Raw genomic sequence first — 15,101 nt, forward strand, 5'->3', positions numbered from 1 at the left:
GTGAGTACACATATATTACACATAAATACACATATATACAAACACACAATATCCCCCCCACCCCCGCCATGTTTTTTTAAACAGCTCCTCTTTAGGAAATTTGCAGCTCCATCCTCTGACCCAGATTCCACCTTCTGGGGCCACACTGCAGAACCGCGTGTAGACAACCCACACGTCACGCCCAGCCCTCTTGTTGTATGGATGGGAAAACACACAGACACACGGTACTTATTGTGGCTTTGGCGCTGGCTGCTGTGCTAAGCACAGTTGTCTTAATTCATCCTCAAAGTACCCTCCCCACCCCATTAGGTAGGTTCTCTTATTATCCCCACTAAAAGACAAGGAAACAAAACTTCAGAAAGGCTGACTAACCTACTCATGGTCACACAGCCAGTAAGAGCCCGGCAGGATTTGAACTGGGTGAGTCTGACCGTGGGTCTTGCTCTTCTTCTCTGCGCCTTGACACCTTCTGTTTCGTGCCCTTGACCCCTGGTGTTGTGTGTGTGCACTGGCGGGAGTCTCAGCGGGTGTCCCCTGAGGGCAGAGCAGCACACGGTGAACGCGTGACCCCCGGCTTCCCTGGCTGCCTGCCCGCAGAGATGGTGAGCACAAAGGATGCGGTCCACACAGGCCAAGGCCACGCCACTCACACGGTCAACAGACCCAGCTGGGCTCGTGGTTCAGTTCAGTTAGGCATCAGAAACGTTCGTTCCTTCTAAGCCTGCTGTGCCCTCCAAGAACTGGATCCGTCCCCAGGCAGCCAGCTCGGAAGCCGGTTCTAGTTACAGGTTTCGGCCGTGACTCCTGCCAAGGCCGAGGGCAGAGTGGTCTATGGGCTCTCAGCCCAGAGCAGGCACTCCAAGCATTCATGAAATGAAGGCAGGCATCTGCCTGGGAGGTATTTCCCCTGTCCATCTCCCCCATACATCCCCCCCACTATCCCCCTCCTTCCAAGGGTCACTCCTTCCACCCCGCGCCCCCCACCCCTCCCCGTGCCTGCTGGAAGTTGAAACATCTGCCTGTGGTCTAGTCCCATCGCCATGTCTGTCACCCACTCCCCTGTCACCGTGGTGCAGGCGGGTCATGTGGACTCTTTGGGCTGAGGCTCCTAAGGGCTTTGGACTAGGTGATCTCGAAGCTCCCCATTTCAGCTGTAGGATGTCACAATCCTGGGAAATCCCAGATGTTCAAGCCCTGTGGCCCCGGGATTTCTTTCCACCGAGCTCTGTCTGGGAGAAAGCGGGGCAGTCCAGCTTCTCCTGATGCCCCCAGCTTCACACCCTTGGGCTCTGTCTCTTCAGCATTAGAGCTGAATGGTCTCTAAGGCCCTGCACAACTCGGAAAGAGTGTCTGCCCGTCTGAACTGTGTTTTCTGGACAGCCACTTGAGACAAATCATCTGGGTGCATAAACCATGGAACAGTTGACAGACCCCGAGACGCCGCATGCCTCCCAGGCACAGGGGCCAGTGGAGGAGGCCTGGGTGTGCCCCAGTGTACTTGGAGTAGGCAGAGCCCGGGGGAGATGGAAGCCCATGGTCTGCCTGGAGAAGTGAAGGAAGTCAGTGGACAAGGCAGAGAAGGACCTGCATGCAGGGCTGTGAGTTGCAGGCATGTGCTTTACCAGGAGCCTTGGATGTGTTGACAGCTGCGACCGGTGGTGCAAGGGACACACAATTACACCTCTCTTGAATGCTTTTCTGATGTGGCACCATCTTGGGGAATTTGCAGATGTAAAAAGACGCCTGTTTCTCCCATAGAGGCCTCCTCTTAAGGGCTGCCCCAGCTCCACTCTGTATAGTGAGTGCTTCTCTCTCTAGGCTGGATGGAGTTGCGGAGAGGCCTGCTCAGCTTTTCCCTTGAGTTTGACATCCCTTTTTTTTCTGGCAGATTTTGGTGATGTGACTCATCCATTTCCTGTGAATTGTGTCCCCCTGTGTCCATTTCAAATCATTGCTTTCTCTTATGAGACTGTTTATTAAGGTTACCTAATTATGATTTCATGAGGGTGGTTTTTCCATAGGATATGTGTTCTTCCTCACCTGGAATGACTTCTCATTTGCCACTAGTTTTGTTGTATTAGTGAGGTTGAATTCATCTGCAGGCAGCAGCATACGTGTGTGCTCCGTCACTCTGTTGTGTCCCTCATGGACTCTAGCCCACCAGGCTTTTCTGTCCATGGTGTTATTGTGGCAAGAATACTGGAGTGGATTGCCATTTCCTCCTCCAGGGGATCTTCCCAGCCCAGGGATTGAAATCCTGTCTCCTGAGGCTCCTGCACTGGCAAGCAGCAGAGAACCATATTAGTAGAGCTCTAAATGGAAAGAGGTTTATGTCAGAAAATAGGAGGTCCAGAACTTTGTGGTCCAGGGCTGATGTGGCAGCTCCGTGGTGACAGCAGGGATGGAACTCTTTCCATCTTCCTGCCCACCATCCTTTGCATGTGGGCCTTTGTCATCATGCTATGCCTCATAGTGGTATAATGGCTGCTGTACCTCCAGACCTCACCTCTGTTTTCCAGGCAAGAAGAATGGTGGATGATATGGAGGAGAAGAAAAAGGGTTCTTTATTAGTAAGAATTTGTTTTTTGGAGGTGAGGGGGTAGAATATGCTTTCCACGGACTGCTACACCTTTCTCATTGATCAGGAATGTATATGCTCACCCCTCAGTGCAAAAGAGGCTGAAGAGTGGAATATTTTTAGTTAGGCTCATTACCAACTAAAGCAGAATTAGGGTTTGAGTTGCGAGGACGAGGACAGGAGTTCTGAGTAGGCACCATGCTGTTTTCTGTGGTCGACTCCATCAGGCCGAGAGACAGAAACCACTGGTTGGGGTTCTTTCTGAGACTGTGTCATGTGATGTAGAGAGTCGGGTGTGCTAAGGAGCGTAAAAACAGTCTCATCTAATGCTGGGAGCTTCTTAGAAGTAGGGAATCATTGGGAAAGGCCTCAAAAGGCAGAAAAAGTTGCTTTTGAGACAGGGATAAACAAAAGTGGCTGAAGTGAAGGAAGGGAGCCAAGTGGCCAAGTGGCAGAGGAAGTGGAAAGCAGGAGACGGACAGCGTGAGAAGGGTGTGCACCGAGAAGGCTGAGGATGAACCTGGAGACCGAGTCAGCATCGGGGGAGAGTTAGCATCGGGGAAGCGGCGGGCGGCTGGCGTGAGGACTTGGGGGGTGTAGGTGGCGGGTGGCTGGCCAAGTGGGGAGAGTGGGTGTGTCTCATTCCCCGACAGTTTCAGCCAGAGGCAGCAGTAACCTGGGAAGCAGGGGAGCGAGGGGGTTAGAAGCAGAAAGTATGGAGCAATGGCTGTGCACACCTAGCCAGCACCCATCTCTGGGCAAGGGTTCCACTATAGGATTGAGGAGGAGAAAGACAGTGTCTTGAGCACAGGGAGTGGAGACTGGAGTTAAAAGCATCCTCATTATCATCGTAATGGAAGTAGCAACGGCTGTTCCCCGTCTCATCCTGTGTGCCAAGTACTGTGCTAAATACTTGATGTAAATTAACTCACTTGATTCTAATGACAACCCCGTGAAGCGAAATGTGGTACTATCACCAGTTTTGCAGGGTTTAAGTGACTTGCCCAAGAGCACACAGCCAGTGAATGGTGATGCTCGGCTTTGAGCCCTCTGAGCCCCGGGGCCTCCAGCCCTCTGGGAGCGGGAGAGCAGAGGGTTGACTTCTGAGGTGCCCTGTTGGGAGGTCCAGAGGGTCAGCAGGTCCTTCTCTCCAGCTGCTTAGAGGGAAAGAAAGCAGAAAGGAGTCATAATCAGGAGGAAGTGAGCCACCGAGGCGCTTAGCAGAGGAGTGGGAAGGGGAGGTACAGGCTCCCGGTGAAGCTGGGAGAGTGTGGCAGGTTTTGACAACACCTAAGAAAAGAGGCTTCCCTGGAGGCTCAGATGGGAAAGAATCTGCCTACAATGCGGGAGACCTGGGTTTGATCCCTGGGTCAGGAAGATCCCCTGGAGAAGGAAACGACAACCCACTGCAGTACTCTTGCCTGGAAAATTCCATGGACAGAGGAGCCTGGTGGGCTACAGTCCATGGGGTCACAAAGAGGCGGACATGACTGAGCAACTTCACTTCTTCAAGGAAAGAGGGCTTCCCGGGTGGGTTCAGTGGGTAAAGAACACACCGGCAATGCCGGAGACGCAGGAGATGCGAGTTCAGTCCCTGGGCTGGGAAGATCCCCTAGAGGAGGGCATGGCCACCCACTCCAGTATTCTTGCCTGGGGGCATCCCACCGACAGAGGAGCCGGGTGGGGTACGGTCCCTAGGGTTGCAAAGAGTCAGACACGGCTGAAGCGACTGAGCACACAGGGAAAGGGAAGGGGGGACCAAGGAGGAAAATGTCTTCAGGTCTTCAGTAGGAAGAGAGTCTGTGTGAACTTTGTTGTCTCTAGGAATGACTGCATAAGGGAGAAGGGTCCCCCAATTCCTTTCCCCGCTGTTCCTGTCCTGTTTCCCTGCCCTTCTGCTCCCTCCCCACTTTCCTCTTTGGTTTTGTTTTCCCCACACATTGACTTTGGGAATCTCCAAACCAGCACATGACAGTGATTGAAATATTAGGGCTGGATTAAACCAGCTGTGGGGATCAGGAAGATTCCCCTGGAGAAGGGCATGGCAACCCACTCCAGTGTTCTTACCTGGAGAATCCCGTGGACAGAGGAGCCTGGTGGGCTACAGTCCATGGGGTCGCAAAGAGTCGGGCACGACTTAGCGACTGAGCACACAGACCAGGTGTGGGAAAGGGGCGGCTTGGGAGGTTGTCAGAGTAGGAAATAGTTTTCATGGGAACAGACTCGGGGGGTGGGCGGTGGGGGCCAGTAGAGGCAGGGTCAGCGTCATTCACAGAGCTGAGGAAGGACCCGAGAGGTCACGAGGTGGCCCCTTCGGTTTGGAGGTGGAGGAAATGAGGCCTGGGGCGGTTAAGTGGCTCAGGGGTGGAATCTTAAGACTTAGAAAAGCCGGCAGATGTCACCTTGCCCCGCTGCCCAAGGTCGTCCCGCTAATTAGTGTAATAGAATGTGCCTCTCGTTCTGCAGCCATGCCATCCTCAAACCTGGAGAGCGGCAGGCATTCATCTCAAGTTCATGAAAAGGCCGTGCACTACGCTATTTGTGCAACAGCGCGTCTGTGAGAATAAAACCCGTCTTTACTGCGGTCCTCCGGGACCCTCGCAGAAATGAGATGTTGATCATATGAAGCAATCTTACTGAACAAAACACAAAAAAAAAAAACTTTCAAGGAAAAGAAGTTGTGTCCCCTGAGCCAGCCCGTCTGCTAAAGGGGGATGCACTGCTTTGCAGAGTGAGCCGGCTGAAAGCCAGCAGGGAGCGACGGGGGCGCCTGCCATTGGTTAGAATTCTCCCGGCATACGTGATCTCCTTGTTCTCTCTTTGATGGATTCAGTCTCTCAAAAATAAAATGCATCTGTGAACATCATACCTGCCTTTTCCCTTCTCTTTTTAGTCCTTTATTGAGAAGTAACTGAAAGCCGTTTTCGTTGTCGAAGCCACAGCCCGGGCAGACGTAGGTATAATTTATGCACACGAAATAGAACCCCTTTTGTATAAGCTCGGTTCTTTTCTGGTCTGGTGGGTCTGCTGGTGGTTTTACTTTTTGTCCCGTCTTCCCTCACCACCGCTGGTTACTGGGGGCTAGGCCTCTTTCTCCTGGTTTCACAGCGGTCATCGCACAAGAGGCCATAGTGAGAAGTGCCAGAGTGTCCTCGGTTCTGTACCAGGGAGTCACTGGGTTGGATCCGGAGCCTTCCAGAAGGCTGCCCCACACAGTACCCTGCCAGGCCCCGGGAGGGCCTCGCACGTCGGCAGTGGAGGGGGCCACCTCTAGCGGCAGGTACCACTGCACCACCTTCCCTGTGGGTAGCTTCTCACTTGGGTGAGTCCCAGCGTGATTGCGGGCCTGTGGGGGACCACAGGATGCGACGGAAAGGCAGAGAGAACAACTAGTGAGTGACCAGAAGGAAGTCTCCACCGGTTTCTTTATTATGGAGAAGAAAATTCTAGGAGAAGTAAAAGACCCGGATCATTCAGTGTAAATCATCTCTAGTTTTTTTAAAAATGGACTGAAATAAAGGTTTTTAGAAGCACTGATGAAAGTTTGCCCCCTGACTTTGCCAACCAAGGTCCATATAATCAAAGCTATGGTTTTTCCAGTAGTCATGTATGGATGTGAGAATTGGACCATAAGGAAGGCTGAGCACCAAAGAATTGATGCTTTTTCAACTGTGGTGCTGGAAAAGACTCTTGAGAGTCCCTTGGACTGCAGTGAGATCAAACCAGTCAATTCTAAAGGAAATCAACCCTGAAGATTCATTGGAAGGACTGATCCTGAAGCTGAAACTCCAGTACTTTGGCCAACTGATGCAAAGAGCCGACTCACTGGGAAAGACCCTGATGCTGGAAAAGATAGAAGGCAGGAGAAGGGATGACAGAGGACAAGATGGTTGTATGGCATCACTGACACAATGGACATGAGTTTGGGCAAGCTCGGGGAGATGGTGAAGGACAGGGAGGCCTGGCATGCTGCAGTCCATGGAGTCACAAAGAGTCGGACATGACTGAGCAACTGAACAACAGCAAAAACTGACTTGTGGAGCCGTGATTTCCACTTACTTTGGTTACCACGTCCTGTGTCATTTCACTTTTCGTCCTTGTGGCTACATTTCCCAGAGACCAGCCCTAAGTCTTAAAGTTACTGTCTTTCCCATCGGCTTTCAGCCCCCTCCAATTGTATCAATGGGAAAGTCGCAGTTTGCACCTAGTATTTCCTTAATACCTTTCTAACCTTGCTAATCTACCTTTTTAACAAAGGAGGAATATGCCATAAGCTCAGACTTTGGCAAATAGCAATATGTAGCTATAATAAATTTTGTGTTTTGTTTAAGCTGTATTTTTTTTTTGTAACTACTTTCTCTATGGTTGGTAATGCAGAATTTCCATTGAGAATGTAAAGTTTTCTTTTAAGTAAATTAAAAGTAAGGAGTCAACGTATAAAGTAGTTGCAGGAAGTCCACTTACAGCAAACTGCGTGAGGGTGGCATCTGAGCGTGGCGGATTTTTCGGCAGCACTTCTTCCCGGAGATTTTTCCTCCCCATCCTTCTCCAGCAGGAAGGATGACCGAGTGTCGTCCACTTAACCCTTCGTGCTGCTTTTGTGTTGCCAGATATGTGGTAGGTGGCCTACTGTTCATTGTACCCCCTCTCAATCGTCTTAGTAACTTGAAGGGGAAAAAAGGAGCCCAGCGAAAATGTGTAGCCCGCGCCCCCCCACCCCGTTCCATCCCTGAGTGGTATCAGCTTCTGTGTTTCTGGGGTTGATACCTACGTGGAAGAGCATCTTGTTCCAGTCTGTCAGCACGTCCAGCCAGTTCCTCTGCCCTTCTCATTCTCAGCCACCACCCTTTGTATTTCAGTCGCACCAGCTCCCCTGCTCTTTTCTGAGTACACCTGGCCCTTTTGTGGCCCCTGCCTTTATTCAGGTTTTTCTCCTCCTGTGACTTTCCTGCCAGTCTCAAGCACGTTTTCTAGGGAGTCTCTCCAGCGTCACCCAACCAGAAAGATTAGTTCTGTCTTTAGTGCTGCCATGATTTTTTGCTCTGACCTCACTTGTTCTTCTGGGCTTCCCTGGTGGCTCAGACGGTAAAGAATCTGCCTGCAGTGTGGGAGACCCAGGTTCAATCCCTGGGTTGGGAAGATCCCCTGGAGAAGGGAATGGCTGTGCACTCCAGTATTCTTGCCTGGAGAATCCCATGGACAGAGGAGCCTGGCAGGCTACAGTCCATGAGGTCACAAGAGTCAGATATAATTGAGTGATCAACACACTTGTTCTGTTAAATCTGGGCCGTAATAGAAGCAGCAGTAGATGAGGGAATGTTGGTTTCTAGTTCCAGCTGTGTGTCCAGCTCGCCTTGGGTCTGTAATGAAGTCGTTTTGCATCTCCTGGTCTCTTTATTTCCTCACCTATAAGATGCGCAGGTGGGATGGTAGCCACAGTCTTTCAGGCACTGCGGTGGGTAAGACTTCTGGAGGCATTACTGCCATCTCTATAATGTTCTTTTTCTGAAGCCAAATTGTAAAATCCTGAGCAAAAGATCCACAAATCCCAACACCCACCATTTGTTCTAAACAAAATAGTGTTCATTCAAGGTACCTAAGTTCTAGAGGTGTGAACTCTTCAACTTTTTACTTTATTCATATAAGGCATATACATACATATTATATGTTCCAATAATTATTTTTAGCTACTAAGACTGTTTCTGTATATTTCAATCTTTTTTTTCCCTCCTGATAAATAAATGCTTCTCTTGAGTTTGAATCGGAACAAAGATGTTGTTTTGAATCTGACCAGCAGGGGGCAAACTTCACCCAGGAATTGCCTTGTAATTCCCTATCCCTTCCACTTGGTATGGCTTGGGAGTCTACAGACAGGATTTGGAGATTGTTCTTTCGTCTTTCTACTAGACACCTTATTTGCTGATAATGCCAGTAAGCGCTAACTGTACTCTAAGGTGATCTAAAACTACAAAGTGCCAGAATTTGGGTGCTGGGGAGTTCTCGTTTGTTTTTAAAAAGAAAGGAAAACGAACAATACCTAGAAAAATATTCTAGACACTAAATGCATGAATGACAAGAATTAGGAACCCAGGGGGAAAGAGGGGGTTTCAACTTTCAGGAGAGATTTTCAATGAAGAGAAATCTTTGAGCCAAGGAAAACTTCAGTTCATGAGAACTATCTGGTTGTTAATCAGTATTGTAGGTATGGGGACACTTGGAGCAGCGGGACCCCAGTTTAGTGGTCCCCTGCCTGATGCTGAATGGACCTGGTAGCTGAGATTACAATGGAAGATTTCTCGTCTGCTCAGATTCGGATTTTTGCTGTGAAGGCTCATTTGCTGGGTCATACAATTTATAAAGTAGAGCCTCGATGTTGGATGTCCTGGTGATGTGTTATATGACCTGGGACAAATGACCTCCCCTCTCTCACATCTTGGTAAAACTGACCTCAGCGAGGCTTGTGAGATTTTTATTGGACATTTAAGAATTATGAGAGTTGAAAACCTCGCAAGAAAGTGGTATTTTGCCTGCTTTTCCTCCAGAGGAGTGATATGTTTTGAAAATAATAAGGTAGCTTTAGCTTCACTTCAGCTGGTCTCTCACTCCCGCTCTTGCCCTTGCTAAGTATTTATGAATTTGGTCCCTGGCTGCAGAGTTTCTTCTTTTTATCATGGGAGCCCTGTAAGCCCCTTACAGTGGCTTTAGCGCTTCTCTCATGGGCCACAAGTTGTACTAGTAACCACTTGTCCAAACCCTTCACATCCCTCGCCGTTTAGAGACCGTGGCCCAGGCAGGGTGGGCTGGTAGAGTGTCTTCCACTGGGCGCTTCCATGTCCAGCACTTTGATCTATTTTAAGCCTGTGCTGTCTTGCAGCAGGGAGGTGAGTCTAGGGTCCAATATGTGCTGTGGATATTAAGAGACTTCAAGGACACTTCCCCCCATTTATCCCAGTTATGTCCCCTGCTAAAATAGGTTAACGGTGTCTAATTAACCACTGAACATTGTCATGCCGCATAAAGATAGCATCCTGGCTGTTCTCTGAGCCGTGGTGCTTTATCTCCATTTAGATCTCTGCGGTATTCCATTAAACTCGAGAGCAACATTTTAACTGAGATGATGTCTACATTAGAGCCGCCTTTCACCCTTCAGCACGTGACCCGTGTAGGCAGCAGCTGAGGCCTTCTGCCTGACGCAGGAGGGCAGGCAGAGGAGATGGGCCGCACAGGCCGGGAGGGTTTTCACACTGAGGTCCTTTTCTGCCGCTGAGCCCCAGGGTGAAACCAAGCATCCGAGATCGGGCTGTGGTTCTGTGTTGCTGCAGGGGAGATGTGCTGGAAGCCGGCAAGCTTGTCCTCCGCTGACCAAAATCATGCCCAGTGCATGTCAGCGTGGTCTCTAAATGTCAAAAGAAAGGAACTGCATCTGAACAGAGGAAGTTTGGGAAGGCGAGGACATGGAGCGAAGGGTGACCTGGCTAGATGAGGTCTCCTCTCTGCCATTACACGAGCTGTGAGGTTGTAAATAAAAATTCACGAACAGTGACGCAGAACAATTAAGCCAACATTAACTACCCCCTGGTACAAAGCTGTCGTGCTCCTCTACGTCAGAAGTCTTACAGTCTATATCCTCATCTCATCGTGGAAAATATGAATTGAATTTCAAGCAGAATGTAGAATGAGCCCTTCCCCTGGTCAGCAGAGCTGCCTGCGTGCCTGTATCACGTAGGGGTTAAGAACTGGAATTTGTATTCTGGCCCGATCACTTTCTAGCTGGGTGACTTTAGTCAGATTAACTTTACTTCTCTGAGCTCCAGGTTCCTCATCTATAAAAGGGAGCACGTGAAAGAAGATAATGTGATAAATAAACAAGGAAATATGTAATGCTTATATAGTGTTATATAACAGGGATATATGAATAAGAGTGCCTAGCACCCAGGGACGGCGGAGCCTGGTGGGCTGCCGTCTATGGGGTCACACAGAGTCGGACACAACTGAAGTGACTTCGCAGCAGCAGCAGCAGCACCCAGCAAGCTCTATAAATGGTAACTGTTGCTGTCATCAGTCATCAGCTTTACAGGTCTGTGTGGGCGAGGGCCTGGGAAGGGTCTTTTCCCTGAGAATTGAGGGTGGATGTGTGGAGCTGAGGAGGAAACACCCAGTGTGTGGATGGTAGAGAAGTGGGGGTGAACACCAGGAGGAGACTGATTGAATGTGGAGCTGAAGGACTGGGCTTTAAAGAAAAGTAAGGAAAAACCAAGGGACTTTTCTGTTGGTTCAGTGGTTAAGACTTCTCTCTTCCAATGCAGCGGACACAGGTTCGATCCCTACTCAGGGAACTAAGATCCCACATGCTGTGTGGCACAGCCAAAAGATAAAAACAAATAAAAATAATTTAAAAATAAACAAAATAAAAATAAAATAGGGAAAATCAGACCATGCCCCTAACCTTGAAGTCTCCACCTGGGAACTCAGTGTTTAAAGAACAGACAGCTTCTCATGAAGCTGAGCGATCTTAGTGACTTGAAAAGCTCCCCACAGAGAGGGCCATGGTTTCCCTTCTTGGCAAGTTACCTACCAGGTCCAGCCATCCCTCGCTGCAAAGCAGGAGACCAGGGTGCCCTTACTCCCGTCACCCTGTCTCCCCAAGGTGAGAGGTGAGGGAGAACATGTACTCTCATTGTCCGGAGTTAAAGCTTCATTCTGCAAAATGGCCAAAGCAATCAGCAAGTGATGGAGTAGCTCTTAAAAAGAAACCTGGCATTTAATTAACTTTTCAAAGTGCTGGTTCAGCAACCTCTGTGTTTTACATTTTGAATATTGAACAAGCATCTCTAATCGGACCTGAATTGCTTCTGGGCCTCCCCGGGTGGAGGGCGCCTGCTGAGCTTTTATGAACACTGGGGAATCCCAGCTGAGTCTGGGGAACGCCAGTTCAGGGTCACTCGGGAATGGAACCTTCAGTCCATAAGGCCGTTTCCTTCCTCCCCTCAGCCTGTCACTTGTGTTAGGAGAAAGGGCTTCCTTGGTGGCTCAGGTGGTAAAAATCTGCCTGCAATGCAGGAGACCCAGGTTCGATCCCTGGGTTGGGAAGAACTCCTGGAGAAGGGAATGGCTACCCACTCCAGGATTCTTGCCTGGAGAATTCCATGGACAGAGCAGCGTGGTGGGCTACAGTCCATGGGGTCGCAAAGAGTTGGACGCGACTGAGCGACTAACACACAGGGGAGAAAGTAGGCAACTCGGAAGGACGAGGCAAAGAGGCTTACCTCCTGCTGCTTAGCAACTAGTGAGTTCAGCCTGCTCTCTGACATAAGGTTTCAAGTGGTGATTCTCACATCCATGACTAGGTTCCTTTTCTAGAAATTACTCGCTTGTGGGGCCTGGGGTGGACACCGCAAAAGCTTCCCAGGGGTGATTCTCTTGTGGTCCACTGGTTAAGAACTCCTCGTGTAAAGGATTCTGTCAAGCTTTCAATGAGCTGTCTGTTGTCTCCTGTAAGTATGGAAAACATGCGAGCCCAGTAAATCCAAGCAGTGTTCAGGGAGCCCAGGGGACAGCTAAGAATCAGCGGGTACCTGCTTTTGCAAGGGCTCAGGGCAGCGCATTTGGAATCGGGGGTGCAAGGTGGGCGATGGGGAGTCTCGTTTCAGCCTCGCCACCGACCGGCTCTGTGGCGTGGACAGAAGTGCACAGCACGGCACCCACGGTCCCAGTCTGTGTGTGACACGATGCTCCCGGAGCCTGCGGCTGCCTCCTTTCCAGAATGACTGCTGATATGCACGAGAGTCTCTGAAAATCCCAAAGCGTGCTGTGTCTCTATACAGTGGGCTCCCCAATATGATAACTGCCAGGCTCCCAAACCCTCTCACAGCACTTCTGGGGGAGCCCTGGGCGGAGCTGGCCGCCACTCTGCAGTCCTCCTGCCTCAGGCTTGGCCCAGCTCACACCGTGTCCCCGGAAATGTGTCTGTGAGGACGAGATGACCCAGAACCCGCTGTCCCCTCTGTCAGCCTCCACCCACCCACACAGCCTGGGAGAGACGGGACTGCAGCCCCACGTCCTTCCTTCTTGGGTTACCTGCTGGGCGGTGATAGAACACCACGTGTTTTTTTTTTTTTTAACCTGTCTCCAGCAATTTTAAAAATGCACTCTCCATCATGACTGGGTATATCCGTATATAAACCTAAAAAAAAACTTACATAATATTTATCTTTACGATTTGCAATATACCCTCTTCACTATTCTTTGCTATTGAAAAAAAAAGAAAGATTAAAAAAGACAGGCTGCTGGTGATCCTCTAAATGGGTTTCACGGCTCACTAATGGGTCACGACCTGTGGTTTGAAAATCCTTGTGCTAGACTTCATGTCACTGCATGGCCTGAGGTGCCTTTGGGTACTGACTGGTCAGGTATAGTAACTCTGTGAAGTGGGGATCGTTTCAGAATAGCCGCTTGACTTATATCACCGAGGAACAGAAGTTACTTGCATAATCACGGTTCTGTGAAGAAATGTACCCTCTGCCTGCTCTCCTGAAGCATGCTTCCCACTGCCTTTTGCTTTCTCACTTTTGGTAGCTGCACAGCTACGGGAAATGCTTCACTTGCTTCCTCAAGCCGGCACCACAGGCTCAGTGATAAAGAGCTAGTTCAGTTCAGTTCAGTCGCTCATTCGTGTCCAACTCTTTGCGACCCCATGGACTGCACAGCACTCCAGGCCTCCCTGTCCATCACCAACTCCCGGAGTTTACTCAGACTCATGTCTGTTGAGTTGGTGATGCCATCCAACCATCTCATCTTCTGTTGTCCCCTTCTCCTCCTGCCTTCGATCTTTCCCAGCCTCAGCTAGTAGGGACCCCCAGTTCTAGGAGGGCAGAGCTCAGGCTTGCAGTGGGGAGGGCGCTGGGCACAGCCCAGCTTCCCCGAGTTTTCCTTAAGGGAATGTAAGTGCAGTGTTGCCAGTGTTCATATTTGAAGAATTCAGAAATCCAGATTTTTTTTTTTGTACAAAATAAACCAATTTGGACACCAAATTCATGTTAAAACAGAACAAAATGAAACCAAACCAAAATAATCAGTGGTGTGGCGCAGCCCAAACTTACCTGAAGCTTGGTATGGCCTGACAGTGGCCCACTGTTCTACAGGCAGGGTTTCATGCCATTTCTCTGGGGCCCCACACAGGTTCCCACTAGGCTTTCCATGTCCCGAGCAGAAGGCTCGCCCAGAACCTGCTGTTTCTGGCAGGAGAGATGGAGAGACAGACAGACAGACAGAATGCCACCTGAGGACATCCCCACCCTCCATCCCTGGGGGCCATGGTCTGTAGTTCCAACCCCTTCCCTGCGGGATGCAACGAGATGCGGGAAGATACTGGGCTACCCTGAGAGTGGGGTGGAGCAGGACGTGGGTTCAGCAGCAATTACACCGATTCAGATGATGAGTGAATAAATGGCAATTAATCAGCCTTCCCCCGAAGAGTAGCCTTATCATTATGGTTTCCTTCCGACCGAGTCACTGCTGCTGCTTCCCCTGGCACAGGGCTTCAGAAAGAACGATTCTGTTAAGACTCCTGAGGGTAACCAGAGATGGCACTGCCCCTTCTGTAGAGCAGGAAGGTGCAGGCCTGGGCGACCACCTTCCTGAAGCCTGTTCCTCTCCTCTGATCCCGGTTTCCATACAAGCCTTCCTGCTGCTGGTGACAGAGGACCGGCTCCTTCGGACAGCAGGTTTATAGCGTTCAGCTTCACCACGACAGTCAGAGGCAGTGGTCCCAGGGTTTACTTTACCTTTCCCCTCTCGGGGAGAATTATTTGCATTTTTGCAGAAGGTGCCGGTTGGTCCCGAGGTCACTTTTCCTGGGGAGGGACTTCTCAGGCATCCTGCCTTCCAGCCATTAAGGCATCGCCATCACCCTGTGCCCGCATGGATCATGGTGATTGATTTCTGACTTAAAAGATTTCATAAAGAGAACAAATACTCTCATCACAGAGATTGTCACACATACAGAAAAGTAATCTCGGTGTAATGCACGCTCAAATTCCCAGGAATTCTAATCCAAGCAGGTCACTACTGAGCCTCTGAGAAACTCTGGTCTTAAGTCTTCTAAGTAAGATTGGCTAAAGGGTGACGACTGTTAAAGTTAAGATGTATTCCCCCTCCCCTAGACAGCCGATCCAGAAATCTCTCACTGCTGGGCCCAGCGATCTGCATGTCTGACAAGCTTCCCAGATGGTCTGTACACACGTTCAGGTTGGAGAACCCAGGCCTCACATAAGCATGTGAACAGGCCACCATCACTCACAGGGCCTTGCGGTCCTTCCCGTGGGGGAGGCAAGAAGTCAGGCCTGAACTGCACGGCTGGTTCATCCCCTTCTGCTCACGGGGAACTACGTGTGTTAGCACAACAGCTCCAAACGAGACCCACGGCCTCCATCCTAAGAGCATGCTCCTGTAAACTGATCAGTTAATTGTTGAAAGAAAAAGAAGGCACGGTATCATCCACACCGCTTTTGAGTTTTGAGCTTCT

General features: G+C 50.1%; 1 protein-coding gene across 2 annotated transcripts in view; it reads left to right on the forward strand.

The window, feature by feature from the left end:
- Positions 1-15,101, forward strand: part of IFT43 (intraflagellar transport 43) — a 157,175-nt gene that overhangs the window by 59,682 nt on the left and 82,392 nt on the right. The window lies entirely within an intron of this gene.

Source organism: Bos javanicus, chromosome 10 (genome assembly GCF_032452875.1).
Source record: "Bos javanicus breed banteng chromosome 10, ARS-OSU_banteng_1.0, whole genome shotgun sequence".
In the NCBI taxonomy this organism is placed as follows: domain Eukaryota; kingdom Metazoa; phylum Chordata; class Mammalia; order Artiodactyla; family Bovidae; genus Bos; species Bos javanicus.